Below are 12,210 nucleotides of genomic sequence, written 5' to 3' on the forward strand. Positions count from 1 at the left end.
GGTGTTGAGCCTGCGTCATCGTCTGGCTCCACAAGGCCTCGAAGGCTTAGTTTTCTAGGAGTTGGCAAACCACTTTTAAAGCCAGAGCTTCAGGAAAAAGTTTTGTCTTACATTGCTGACTCAGCCTCCAGCTCCATCGCCTCCTCTTCTGAAGTTGAAAAAAATGAAAGCACTGAGTCGTCATTGGAGGCTCATGTTCATGAACCACACCTTTCCTTGTGTCCTTCACCCCAACCAAGATTGAAGGATGACGCAGGCCATACTACTGATTACTCCATGGAGCTGTTTTCACATACCATGCCTGGATTATCAAGTGAAATAGTGAATTACCCAGGCCAAGATGAATCTGACATGGAGAGCACTGATGCACAGCCACTGATAGATGATTCTGCTGGTACATTCACTCAGAGCACTACATTGTCCTCGCAGTGTACAGAGCCAGATTCTGACCCTGATGAGACTCAGGTGCCCCTTCCCAAACACACTATACCACCATACACGGTGACACAGAGGAAGGTGCACATGACATTGAAGAGGAGGTGATGGATGACCCAGTTGTTGACCCAGATTGGCATCCATTGGGGGAAGAGGGTGCTGCCTCCAATAGCTTAGATGAGGAGGAGGAGCATCCACAGCAGACATCGACATCGCAACAGCTGTTATCTGGCAGGCCCAGAGCACTCCAAAGATAGGTTCCAAAAATCAAAAGAGTTGCTGGACAGCTTGTCCAGAGGGTCAAAATATCACAGCGTGCTAGGCAGCAAAATGTCTGCCAAAGTAGGAAGAGTGCAGTGTGGCACTTTTTTGAACAAAATCCTCATGATCAGGCCAAGGTTATCTGTAAGAAGTGCGCAAAGACCTTTAGCCGAGGGAAAAATCTGAAAAATTTGAATACCAGTTGCATGCTTAGACATTTAACCAGCATGCACTTGCAAGCGTGGACACAACACCAAACCTCAAGTACCACATGTGCAACTGATCACAAAGAAGGTAGTCAGCAACGCTACATTGTTTCCCCCACTGTAAGAACACCGGTTAACACAGCAGCAAATGTTGAGGTGTCGTTGCAAGGCCACAGCAGTCAGGGAATCCCACTGTTATATCAACGAAAGACTGAATCTAGGCCATCAGAAAGAACGCCAACTCCATCACCATCATCAACCCTCTCTCAGTCCGCCCTGTCCACCGCTACTTCCACCATATGCAGCTCTCAAGTCCAGCTCACCCTCCCAGACACTATGAGTAGGTCAAGAAAGTGCTCATCCTCTCATCCGCGTACACTGGATTTGAACGCCCACATTGCCAAACTAATCTCATTAGAGATTATGCCCTATCGGTTGGTGGAAAGCGCAGCTTTCCGCGAACTCATGGCCTATGCAGTACCACGCTATGACCTACCCAGTCGCCACTTCTCTCGCAAAGCCATCCCAGCCCTCCACCATCATGTGAAAGACCGCATTGTCCATGCACTCAAGCAGTCAGTGAGTGGAAAGGTGCACCTCACAACTGATGCATGGTCCAGTCGGCATGGCCAGGACCGTTACGTGTCCATCACTGTGCACTGGGTTAATGTGGTGGATGCAGGGTCCACAGGGGACAGCGGTGGTGGGACAGTGCTGCCTAGCCCACGGTATAGGAAACAGTTGGCTGTAGGCATTCAACCCTCCTCCTCCTCCAGAAGCGAAAGCTCGTCCACAGAGCGCAGTCGTACGAGCACTCCATCTGCAGCTGCCACTGTTGCACATGAGGTGTCCCCCTATCGAGCATCTGGTGGAAAGCGTCAGCAGGCTGTGTTGCAGATGATGTGTTTGGGCGACAGACACACCGCCGAGGTGCTGGCCGAGTACTTTCAGCGACAAACTGAGTCATGGCTGGGCAGTGTACATCTTGAGGCAGGCAAGGTAGTTAGTGATAACGGCCGTAATTTTGTGGCAGCCACAGCCCTTTCAAAACTCAGCCACATACCTTGCTTGGCTCACACCTTGAACCTGGTGGTGCAATGCTTCCTCAATAATTATCCGGAGTTAACAGCCCTGCTCCAGAAGGTGCGAAGACTGTGCCCGCACATCCGCCGGTCGCCTGTACACTCCATTCGTATGCAGAAGCTGCAGCGATTGCTCCACCTTCCCAACCACCGCCTCATTATCGACATTGCAACAAGGTGGAACTCCACCCTGCACATGGTTGAGCGGCTGTGCGAGCAGAGGCAGGCCATAATGCATTTGTGGTAGGATACACGGCCAGGCACTTTGAGAGCAGACATGGAGTTGACAGGTGTGCAGTGGTCGAAGCTGAAAGACCTCTTTAAAGTCCTTCAGTGTTTTGAGGAATGCACATGGCTGGTAAGCGCAGACGACGCCATGCTAAGCATGAGCATCCCACTTATGCGTCTCATCATGCAAACTTTGACGCACCTTAAGGAGCAGGCGTCTGCAGCCAATGTTGATGAGGAGGAAGTGGTGGAGGGAATCCTTGATGACATTCAACCATTGTCTGCTCAGGGACCTCTCCTGGACGAGGTGGAGGAAGAAGAGGAGGAGGAGGAGGAGGATGATGGGGATGATTACTTAGGGGAGGAGGATGCATCTCGTGGGGCAAGTGAAAATGTTGGCGTGGCAAGGTCTGGTACAGGGTTTGTGCGTGACTGGAGGGATGTGGATTTGCCAGAAAGTGCTCCTCCACCCAGCACTCGCAGTGCATCATTGACACCGGGAACATTGGCCCACATGTCAGATTATGCCTTGCAGATCCTAAAAAGGGACCCACGCATTGCCAAAATGATGAACGATGACGACTACTGGTTGGCCAGCATCCTGGATCCACGCTATAAAGGCAAATTACAAAACATCATGCCACAGGAGAACCTTGACCTAATATTGGCTACTAAACAAGCAACTCTGGTTAACCGGTTGGTTGAGGCATTCCCAGCACACAGCAGCGGTGATGGTTCTCACATGAGCCGTACGGGCCGGGGGCAGCTTGGCAGAGGTGTTCGTGGTGCACACAGCAGAAGTGGCGTTGGAGACAGGGGTTTCATGACAATGTTGTGGACTGATTTTTCACGGACCGCTCACATAACTGGTAATACTGCATCGATGGAAAGTGACAGGAGACAGCAGTTGTCAACTATGGTTAACAACTACTTTTCCTCCCATATCGATGTTCTCCCGCACAGGTCATTCCCCTTTGACTATTGGGCCGCTAAACTGGACACCTGGCCTGAATTGGCACAATATGCCTTACAGGAGCTCGCTTGCCCAGCTGCAAGTGTGCTATCGGAAAGAGTCTTCAGTGCAGCTGGATCAATCCTGACAGAAAAAAGGACCCGTCTGTCAACCCAAAATGTGGATGATCTAACCTTCATTAAAATGAACCATGCATGGGTTTCCAAGGATTTTGTCCCACCTTCCCTTGATGACACATAGGTTGCCAGAAAAATGGCTTGCTTTGGTCCTCCTCCTATTCCACGAACTTGACCTATTTCGCCTTTTGCAGCAGCTGAATTACCCACATCTACATATGCCACTTTGTAAACCTCCCTAAGTGGGCGGCCCCCCCCATGGCCGGGGTCACCACCTAGCGCACGAAACCGTGCGAGTGCCGTTGCCCTGGACAGATGGGTAGGCCGACTCTTGGGCGCGGGCACTGGCATAGGGTCCCTCATAGTGCAATCAAGTGTCTCTGACAGTGGTGGTGCACACCCGCCATCAGACACACCGCCGTACTATGAGGGGCCCAGTGCCAGTACCGACGCCCACGAGTGTGCCCCCCTTGTTTGGGCAGGGCCCCAGCATTTGCAATGTTTACCTTTCCCTGATCCTCCGCTGTGTAGTCTGGGCTGTCAAATCCGTCACTGTGACTGCCACTATAAATTGATTGAACTGAAAGATGATGGTTAAGATGTAGCTATGCCCTGTCCTGCTGGCCGGGCTCTAGCTCCAGATGATCAGTGGCTTCCATTTCTTATGGACGTCGACTCACAATTTCATGCAGTGGTGGTTTATCATCAGCTTTCACAGTTTTCCTACTCACAAACGTGTGACATTCCGGCGCACATTTCAAAATGTGCCCTCTCATGCCAATCAAATAGAATTGCCTACGGCCTGTGGCTTCTGTCTTTTGCACTCCAAAGTTACGTGACAGATCATGATAGCCAGTGAGCACCATGTTTACATCGCTCCCTGTGATAAAAATTGGATTGAGATGAGTAACAGTGATGGAATCAACGGAAGTGCGATACAGCAAGACTTTATTCACAAAAAAATGTTTTCACTGTCTCAACACACAAATTAATTGAGGGTCAGCATCGCCTATGAGAATTGTGACGGAAGTTTTTCCCGTGAAAAATAATTCCTAGATTTCTGCAATCAATAGCCTTTATGTCACTAATTGTATGCATCTCATTTCCTATTGCGGAGAGGCTGGACTGTATTACTGAGACAGAAATATATATGAAGATTTAAAAATAACACCAAAAGTATATAGTTGTGTACGCCTCAAATGCATTTCCTTTTTTCCACTTTTTAGATTGCTGTGTAATCCATACTGAGAACATGGAGATTTTACATGTTTAAACTATGCTATATATACCTGCTATTCAGTGATAAAGTACCCTTTCTCAACTTTGTACAATCTGGTCAAATCCATACTGGGCCTGAGAACATATGAGTCTGCCTCCTGATCTATAGACATATATTTTTAATGTGTAAACTAGGCTACATATATACGTGTTATCCGGTGAAACTGTACCCTTTATCAACTTTCTACAATGTTGTTGAATCCATACTGGGCCTGAGAACGGCTGCCGAGCTGTTAAGCAAGCTACAGCACCTGTGGTTTGGACACGTAATTTTTTCAGGAATGACGGTTAGGCCTAACTCCGGAATTGCGGTTGACCTGAACTTACTGGGAAATCATCATTCGCGGGGAATAATCTGAATCCCAGATCCCCATCACTAACGGAGTTCAGCAGGTTATCTGCACCTGTAAGCGACAAAAGCTGGTCCTTTCAGTGTAGCGTGCATGCAGCCCCGGACATGTACTGGAATGCTAGACCTGTTATTGCTCGATCTCACGTGCCACAACCTCGCGTATCCCTCTAGTAAGGGGCCATGCCGGAGTCTCGGTCGTTAATGGAATAAAGCTGAGAAATCGCTAGCACAACTACAAACGGACATACCACACCACACACAGAATCGACAAAGCTTGCAATCTGTCCATCTTTTCTGTAGCTTGTATGGTAGTGGTTTCCCGGGTGCAGTCCAATTAAGCCACAGGCTCCACTCGTGGTGGTGCCCTTTTGGACATTCCTTTAAGGTTCAGCTTTGCAATCATACTGCCCCCGGAAACCAAAAACTTTGCCTTCAGGGACGCTGTTTGGAGGTTCGTGGGAATAACGCCGCCCGATCAGCAGTCGGCATATGTGTCACCCTCCCAGGGCTGTGGGGTACTCGGTACCGGGCCGGTGTCAGTAGGATGTGTCACAGCAGCGATGACCCGGATGGTGGCCCTGGGCGCCCATGTAAATGGCGTGGTATAATGGTAAAGAGTTTATATAGATAGTTTGACGCCACCTGTGGTGTTCGGCAACATAGATGTTAGGCCAACGCTGCATGCAGATCCTCTGGCACTGATGGTGTTGTGCAGCAAAGATGGTGAAGCTCCCCACAGGTGGAGCTGGAGTCCCAGGGAAGTGTAGATGTAGTGATGGGGGAAAGGCACAGGCGGTGTAGGTGCTTGTACCCAGATGTAGCGGTGCTGGAATAACTGTAGGACACCAGAGCGTGCAGTTCCAAAGCTTTACTCACTGTCTGCAGGTTACACAGATGCCTGCCTCCGTGCTGTGTCCTCCGGGTCAGGACCTCTGCCAACCTCCAGGACCAGAATGGAAAGCTCCCTTCCAACACTCCACCAACATGTACCTTCCTGAACGTCTCCTTTCTAGCACTTGTGGGGGAAGCACTCACAGGACCGTGGTTCACTGAAACGCCTCCTGTCTAACAGATGTTCCTCAGACTTTACTTGTATGGCAGACAGCTGTAGCCTTTTCCTTCTGCCTCGCACACGTCGATGCTGGGGCCTCCGAGCCTTAGTTGGCTACAGAGCATTTATAGCTGCTACTTCCCCCGGTTTCTGCTGCAGGAACATCAGTGTCCCTACAAACTCGGAGACCGGAATCCGGACCATGCGCTCCAGCTAGGAGTGAGCCTTAACTCTGCTCATCCTCCAGCTCCCCATCTCACATCCACACACTTCCCCTACCCTGCACAGAGTGCCCTAACTTACCTCCTCCTGGCCACAGAGAGCAGCTCCTCAGCAGTCAGGTTCAGAGGTCTCCCTGCTGGCCTGGAGTGGGAAATGTGTTGTGTGTTGGTTTCAGATCCTTCGTTGCTCCCAAGCTTGACAACACACTCCCTAGGAGGAAGTCAATGCCACAGTGGCGACCGTACTCTTGGGGACGCCACAAGTGCACTGAGGCCCAGCCACTGCTGGATTATGCTGCTGGTACATTGACCCAGACCACTACATTCCCCTCGCACTCTACACAGCCAGAATCTGACCCAGAGGAAACTCAGGTTCCCCTTCCCGCATACTATACCACCTTACACGGTGACAAAGAGGAAGGTGCAGATGAAAGTGCAGGTTCCTTGAGCAGGTGAGGGGGCATACTCATGGGCGATGGCACTGGCACAGGGCACCGCATAGTACGCCAAAGTGTCTCTGCCGGTGGGAGGGCCTAAACAGCCAAGTGCAGTGAGATGGAAGATGGGGACGACAAGGAGTTCAGAGTAGTGCAGGGATTCCCCAGCAAGGAGACTTATGTAATTGTTTTCAATGTTGGGACAGCAATTTTTGGGGAGCACTATACTCTGGTGAATGATATATGGGGCCCACCATACACTGGAGCATTCCAAAGGTGGACATCAGACACTGGAGCAGCATTTACAGGGCCCATTATACACTAGAGCAGTAGAAATGGGGCCCATTATATATGGAGCATTATTTGGGCCCATAAGACAGTGGAGCTTCATCCATTGGGACCAACACATACTGTAGCATTTATGTGGAGCTCATCATATACAGTTTGAAACATATGGGAATAATGATTCCGTATGGAGAAATATATGGGCCTCATTACTCTGTATAGCGCACTAAGCGCTGGCCATAATACTGTATGGAGTTATATACTGTCCGTTTTTGGAGGTATTGGAGAATTTAAAATGGATATCAGTCATGAGATGTAAGAAGTGAAGTATTTTTCATTGTACTATACTGCTATTTCTCTGCCGTATCGAAGCATCCTGAGTTGTGGTATGTGTTAAAGGGGCGCTCTTTGGCCCTGGGCCCATGAAAACCTGGAGCCAGCCCTCCTCCCCACAACTGTAGCCAAATAACCCCCATTTTTCAGTGCGTAACTAGTATTATGAAGTTAATTAAGGTTGACAAGCTTCAGTAACAAGAATTTATGCTTTTGGCATTCAAATGGGCACTGTTGGTGTGTTTCCTGTCCTCCTCTCACTGCCGACTTTAACTCTCCATTGACTTACATTGGGTTTCGTGTTTCTGGACGACCCCGACTTTTCCCTATAGTCGGCCGATTTTGTTCCACCCGACTTTTGGAAAAGTCGGGTTTCATGAAACGAAACTCGACACTAAAAAACCAAAAGTTGATCAACACTAGTAACAGGTAAAAAGTGACCCAAAATTCACTGTGCAATTGCTCCTGAGCATGCCGATACCCCATATGTGGAGGATAACCATTGTTTAGGCACACGGCAGAGCTCAGAAAGGAAGGAGCGCCATTTTGACTTTTTGAATGCAAAATTTGCTGGAATAATCACCGGATGCCATGTTGCATTAGGAGAACCCTCTTATTTGCCTAAACGGTGAAACCGCCCCACAAGTGACCACATTTTGGAAACCACACCCCTCAAGGATTTTATCCAGGATTATGGTGGACATTTTGAACCCACAGGTACAACACAGAATATGATAACATTAGGTTGTCATATTGAATATATCGCCATTAGTGTTGAGCGCAAGTGCTCGCTACTCCATTTGCATCGGGTGCTTGAGTATGCGCTAAATATCACGGGTGATTAAGTGACATGCCCCACATGTTTCACGGCTGTTAGACACCCAAAAAAACATGCAGGGATCAGCAGTACTCCATGCATACCCAACCACCTGATGCAAACTCAAGTAGCGAGCACTTGCACTCAACACTACCTGTCATATCATAATTTTTTTTCACTTTTGAAAAAAAAGCCAAATTCTAACACCAACCCTAACACACTCCTCACCCGAACACAATCCTATCCCCAACCCTAACCCTAATATTCACCCCCTAACCCTAACACGGCCCTAACCCCAAACCTAACCCTATCCTTAAGCCCAACTGCAAAGATTGTAAAAAAAATAAATTATTTTATCATTTTTATCTATCTAAGGGTGTGACAAAGAGGGGTTTGATTTACTATTTTTTTTATTCTGATCACTGTAATAGGATCTATCACAGTGATCAAAAGAAACCAATATGAAAAATGTCCTATTGGGGCTGCCGGCAGATCTCGGCGGGAGGGCACACTGTGCATGCACCCACCATTTTTTTCCAGCAAGATGACTCCGGACTGGGGGACAGATCAGGAGGCATCAGGTGATGGTGGAGGTATGGGTGGGGCTTGGGGTGGTATCATTTCTCTCTCCTATGACATATAGAAGAGAGGGAAATCATTGAAACAGCCAGAACACTTTTTTTTTTTGTGATCGCCGTTATTCACTGAACAACGGCAATCACGTGATTTGACACTGGAAAATCTGACTCTGATCATGTTCTCTGGGGTCTCAACTACAACCTGTAGCCGAGACGCCAAAGATTTTCAGACTCTGGGGGGTGCTACATCTTTATTCCTGATCGTCTTTTTAAAATGGCAATGAAGGAATAAGTACCCTTAGCAGTCGCCGTTTTATTGCATATCGGCGGCTAAGGGGTTAAAGAAGACCTGTCACTTGGTCATATGTGGCCACATTTTTCTCTTATTTTTATTCCTCCCCTTAGTATGCAGTTTTTTTTTGTTTTTTTTTTAAATTTACTGCATGGTTCCAGAGATATAGCCTTTTTTATTTAGTGCTACATTTTATTACTTTTACCAAGTTGGCATTGAGCACAGGGTAATAATGTAGAGCAGCCTAAACACATAATTTACTGAGCAATGCCCACTTTGTAAAGTATATACAAATGAGCACTAAACAAAGAGACTCATATCTCAGAAAATACATTATGAATTTAAAAATGAAAAAAAACCCACAGAATACTGAGGTGAGCAACAGAAATAAAATATGAAAAGAAACTCCCTACTTTTGACCTGGCATCAATTCCTCTTTATGTACCACGTTACGTAATGTAGTTTGCTTAGTGGCTAGTGTGAATGAGTTTACATGCTGTATGCACACCAATTTATATCCCAGTTCATACCTTTGTTTTTGTCTCTATCTTTTTCATAATGTGCAAATAAATTAGTGGCTTGCATTTCTTTTGAGCTGGGTATTATTGATGTGGTCTCCCCTGGCTGTGTGTCCACTAGGTTGGGTGTTGTGAATTTGCTTTCTGGCGTACCTCTGGTTACTGCTGAAGGTGGTGGTGCTGGCCAGGTTGACAGAGGGGTTGTGAGTTCTCTTTCTGGGCTCCCTTTGGTGGTTACTGGAGGTAATGGAGCTGATCTGATCAACAGAGGCTTGCCACCTGATAATGAGGATGACGATTGGAGATCTGGGGTTTCAGACTGGATTTAAGACAGTCGACTCCCTCTATCCCTGCTGGTGATTTTTTCCTGCCTCCTGAGGTCTTAGTTTCCAGCTCAGTCCCTGCATGCTCAGCTAAGTGTTCTTTTGCTATTCTGTTCTCATTTGATCTGGTTTTGTCTATTTCTGTGTTGTGTGGGTCAGCCAGCTCCGGCTGGGGCTGTGCTGAATCACCATCCATATGTTACTGCTTGTGCCAGTTTGTTTTTGTCCCTTATTAGATTTGTCTCTTTTGCTCTGCTTTCAGAATATACCAGAGTGCTGATATAGTGGGCGAAGTCATGCGACTTCAGATTTTTGCATCAGACGTGTTGGACCTTTCTGCAGGGTTTTTTGCGTGATTGCAGACAGTGTCTTTCCTTTCCTGTCCTGTCTAGTCAGTGTGGGCCCCATCGTTTGCTCAGTCTATTTTCCTACCTGCGTTTGTGTTTTCATCTTGTCTCACCGACAATATATGTTTGGAGGCTATCTATTCCTTTGTGGTCTGCTCTGGGGCAGCTTAGATTTCCCCTTTCTTGCTTTAGGCTTAGTTAGCTCTCTGGCTGTGCCGAGGCATCTAGGATCATCGTAGGCACGCTCCACGGCTACTGCTAGTTGTGTGGATAGGATCAGGGGTCTGCAATCCGCTTAGTTACCAACTTCTCTGGTTTTCTGTGGCTTAACTTGGGCTTGCTCTCCTCCTTGGTGACCCAATCATAATAGTTGGGTTCAGTCTGTCTCAGCCCTTATCTATATGCATGTCACTTGACAAATGGTAAGGCTTTAAATATTAGATTTAGGATTGTCCCAACTATGGTCACCGTGAAGTTAACTAAATACCATATATTATTTTTATGCACTATGTTATTTATTTATTTATTTATTTATTTACTGCAGGGCATTTAATCATTATGTTTCTGTCTTTGTTTTTTTTAACCAGGCAATGGAATACTGTGTGTGAAGCCACGGTGCCAATGCAGTCAAGTTATGGATGGAGTTCAATGCCTTCTTTTATTTTTTAATCCCTTGTCATAAACCTGAGCGGGACAATTAATTATTTGGGCAAGATTTGATATATTACATTATTATTGATTCTTTTCTTGCTGCTCAAGTAGAAACAGTCATGTTGCTCTGCGTATTACTACAGTTTTAGGAGGTGAATGACACTCCTGACATTGTAGCAGGGCTTTAGAGCTACGAGTTCTAGATATGCCCAAATAAAGCAGTAATGTTTAGTATCAGTAGGTCAATTCACCCTCACGAAGAGATAACTAAGCCCAAACACATCTTAAAACCGCACTAGTTTTTATCTCAGTTATGCTTATTAGCTCTAAGAAGACGAGCCAGATAGCTGGAGCTTTCGTAATCATTTTAATGCACTGCTAATTTATTGGAATGTCTGACCACACTGTCTGCTTCACAGCTAACTCCTCTTTATAGCCAGCTTGCAACGTTCAAAGTTCAACTTCAGAGTGTGAACAAGTTTACTTAAATTGGAAGATATTTTTAACCGATGCCCTTTATGAATTATAAGAATGTAAGCTCATCTAAGGGGATTAAACCATAGACGCTCATTCAAAGGATTTAGCTTAGTCTTAGAACTATGCAAAAAAATAAAAAACCTAAACGCAACAGGGATTCTGGCTAATTATCTATATCTTGTACTTGTTCTTTGATAGGACGTATTTCATCTATTTAAGATTATACAGCCGATCTGTCATAACGGTGATGTGTCTCGCATTCCGTCTCATGCACAGCTTACTGCATATTAGATGTTCATGGGGTAATCAGGCTTGTTAAATGCAATCTGGTAAATGGAAATTACACATCCCTACCAGCTCACATACCAATTAAAGGGCTAAGCATATGGAGCAAAATCTTTAAATGGCAAGCTTACAATTATACAACTGGTTTAACACCTTAACATTGCGCACATTTTTATTTTTACCTTTTTATCTATTTTTCATTTCTGCCTTCCAAGAGACAGAACTTTTATTTTCCACTAACATAGCCAATTAATTGCTTTTTTGTTGATTTTTTTTTTTGTGGGAAGAGCTATAATTTTGAGCGCTGCCATTTAATTTATTATTTCCTGAATGTCTTTAGGCAGCACAGTACGTGTAAAGGTTTTTCCCTTAAATACGAGCAGAAGAGACAATTAATTATCAATAAATTAACATAATAGAATCAGTTCAGGCACTATATAAGGTCACTCAATAAGACACACTTGAGATACAGTATATTTCTTTTGAGTAGACAAGTCATGATTAGTGTTGAGCATTCCGATACCGCAAGTATCGGGTATCGGCCAATACTTGCTGTATCGGAATTCCGATACCGACTTCCGATATTTTTTCAATATCGGAAGTCGGCATCGGAATCGGAAGTTCAAAGTTGATTGACAGCCTGACGTCATCATGATGCGCGGTG

At 46.2% G+C, this 12,210-nt stretch overlaps 1 long non-coding RNA gene across 2 annotated transcripts in view; it reads left to right on the top strand.

Annotated features, from left to right (window-relative positions):
* The window catches only part of LOC141086035 (uncharacterized), a 122,068-nt gene extending 110,656 nt beyond the window's left edge, over positions 1-11,412 (top strand). For both annotated transcript variants that reach the window (XR_012231476.1, XR_012231475.1), the window contains one exon: positions 10,721-11,412. This is a non-coding gene — a long non-coding RNA (uncharacterized lncRNA). The remainder of the gene's footprint in view (positions 1-10,720) is intronic.
* The last annotated feature ends 798 nt before the right edge of the window (positions 11,413-12,210 follow it).

This window comes from Dendrobates tinctorius, unplaced genomic scaffold (assembly GCF_039654945.1).
Source record: "Dendrobates tinctorius isolate UK_male_01 unplaced genomic scaffold, ASM3965494v1 ptg000030l, whole genome shotgun sequence".
NCBI lineage: Eukaryota > Metazoa > Chordata > Amphibia > Anura > Dendrobatidae > Dendrobates > Dendrobates tinctorius.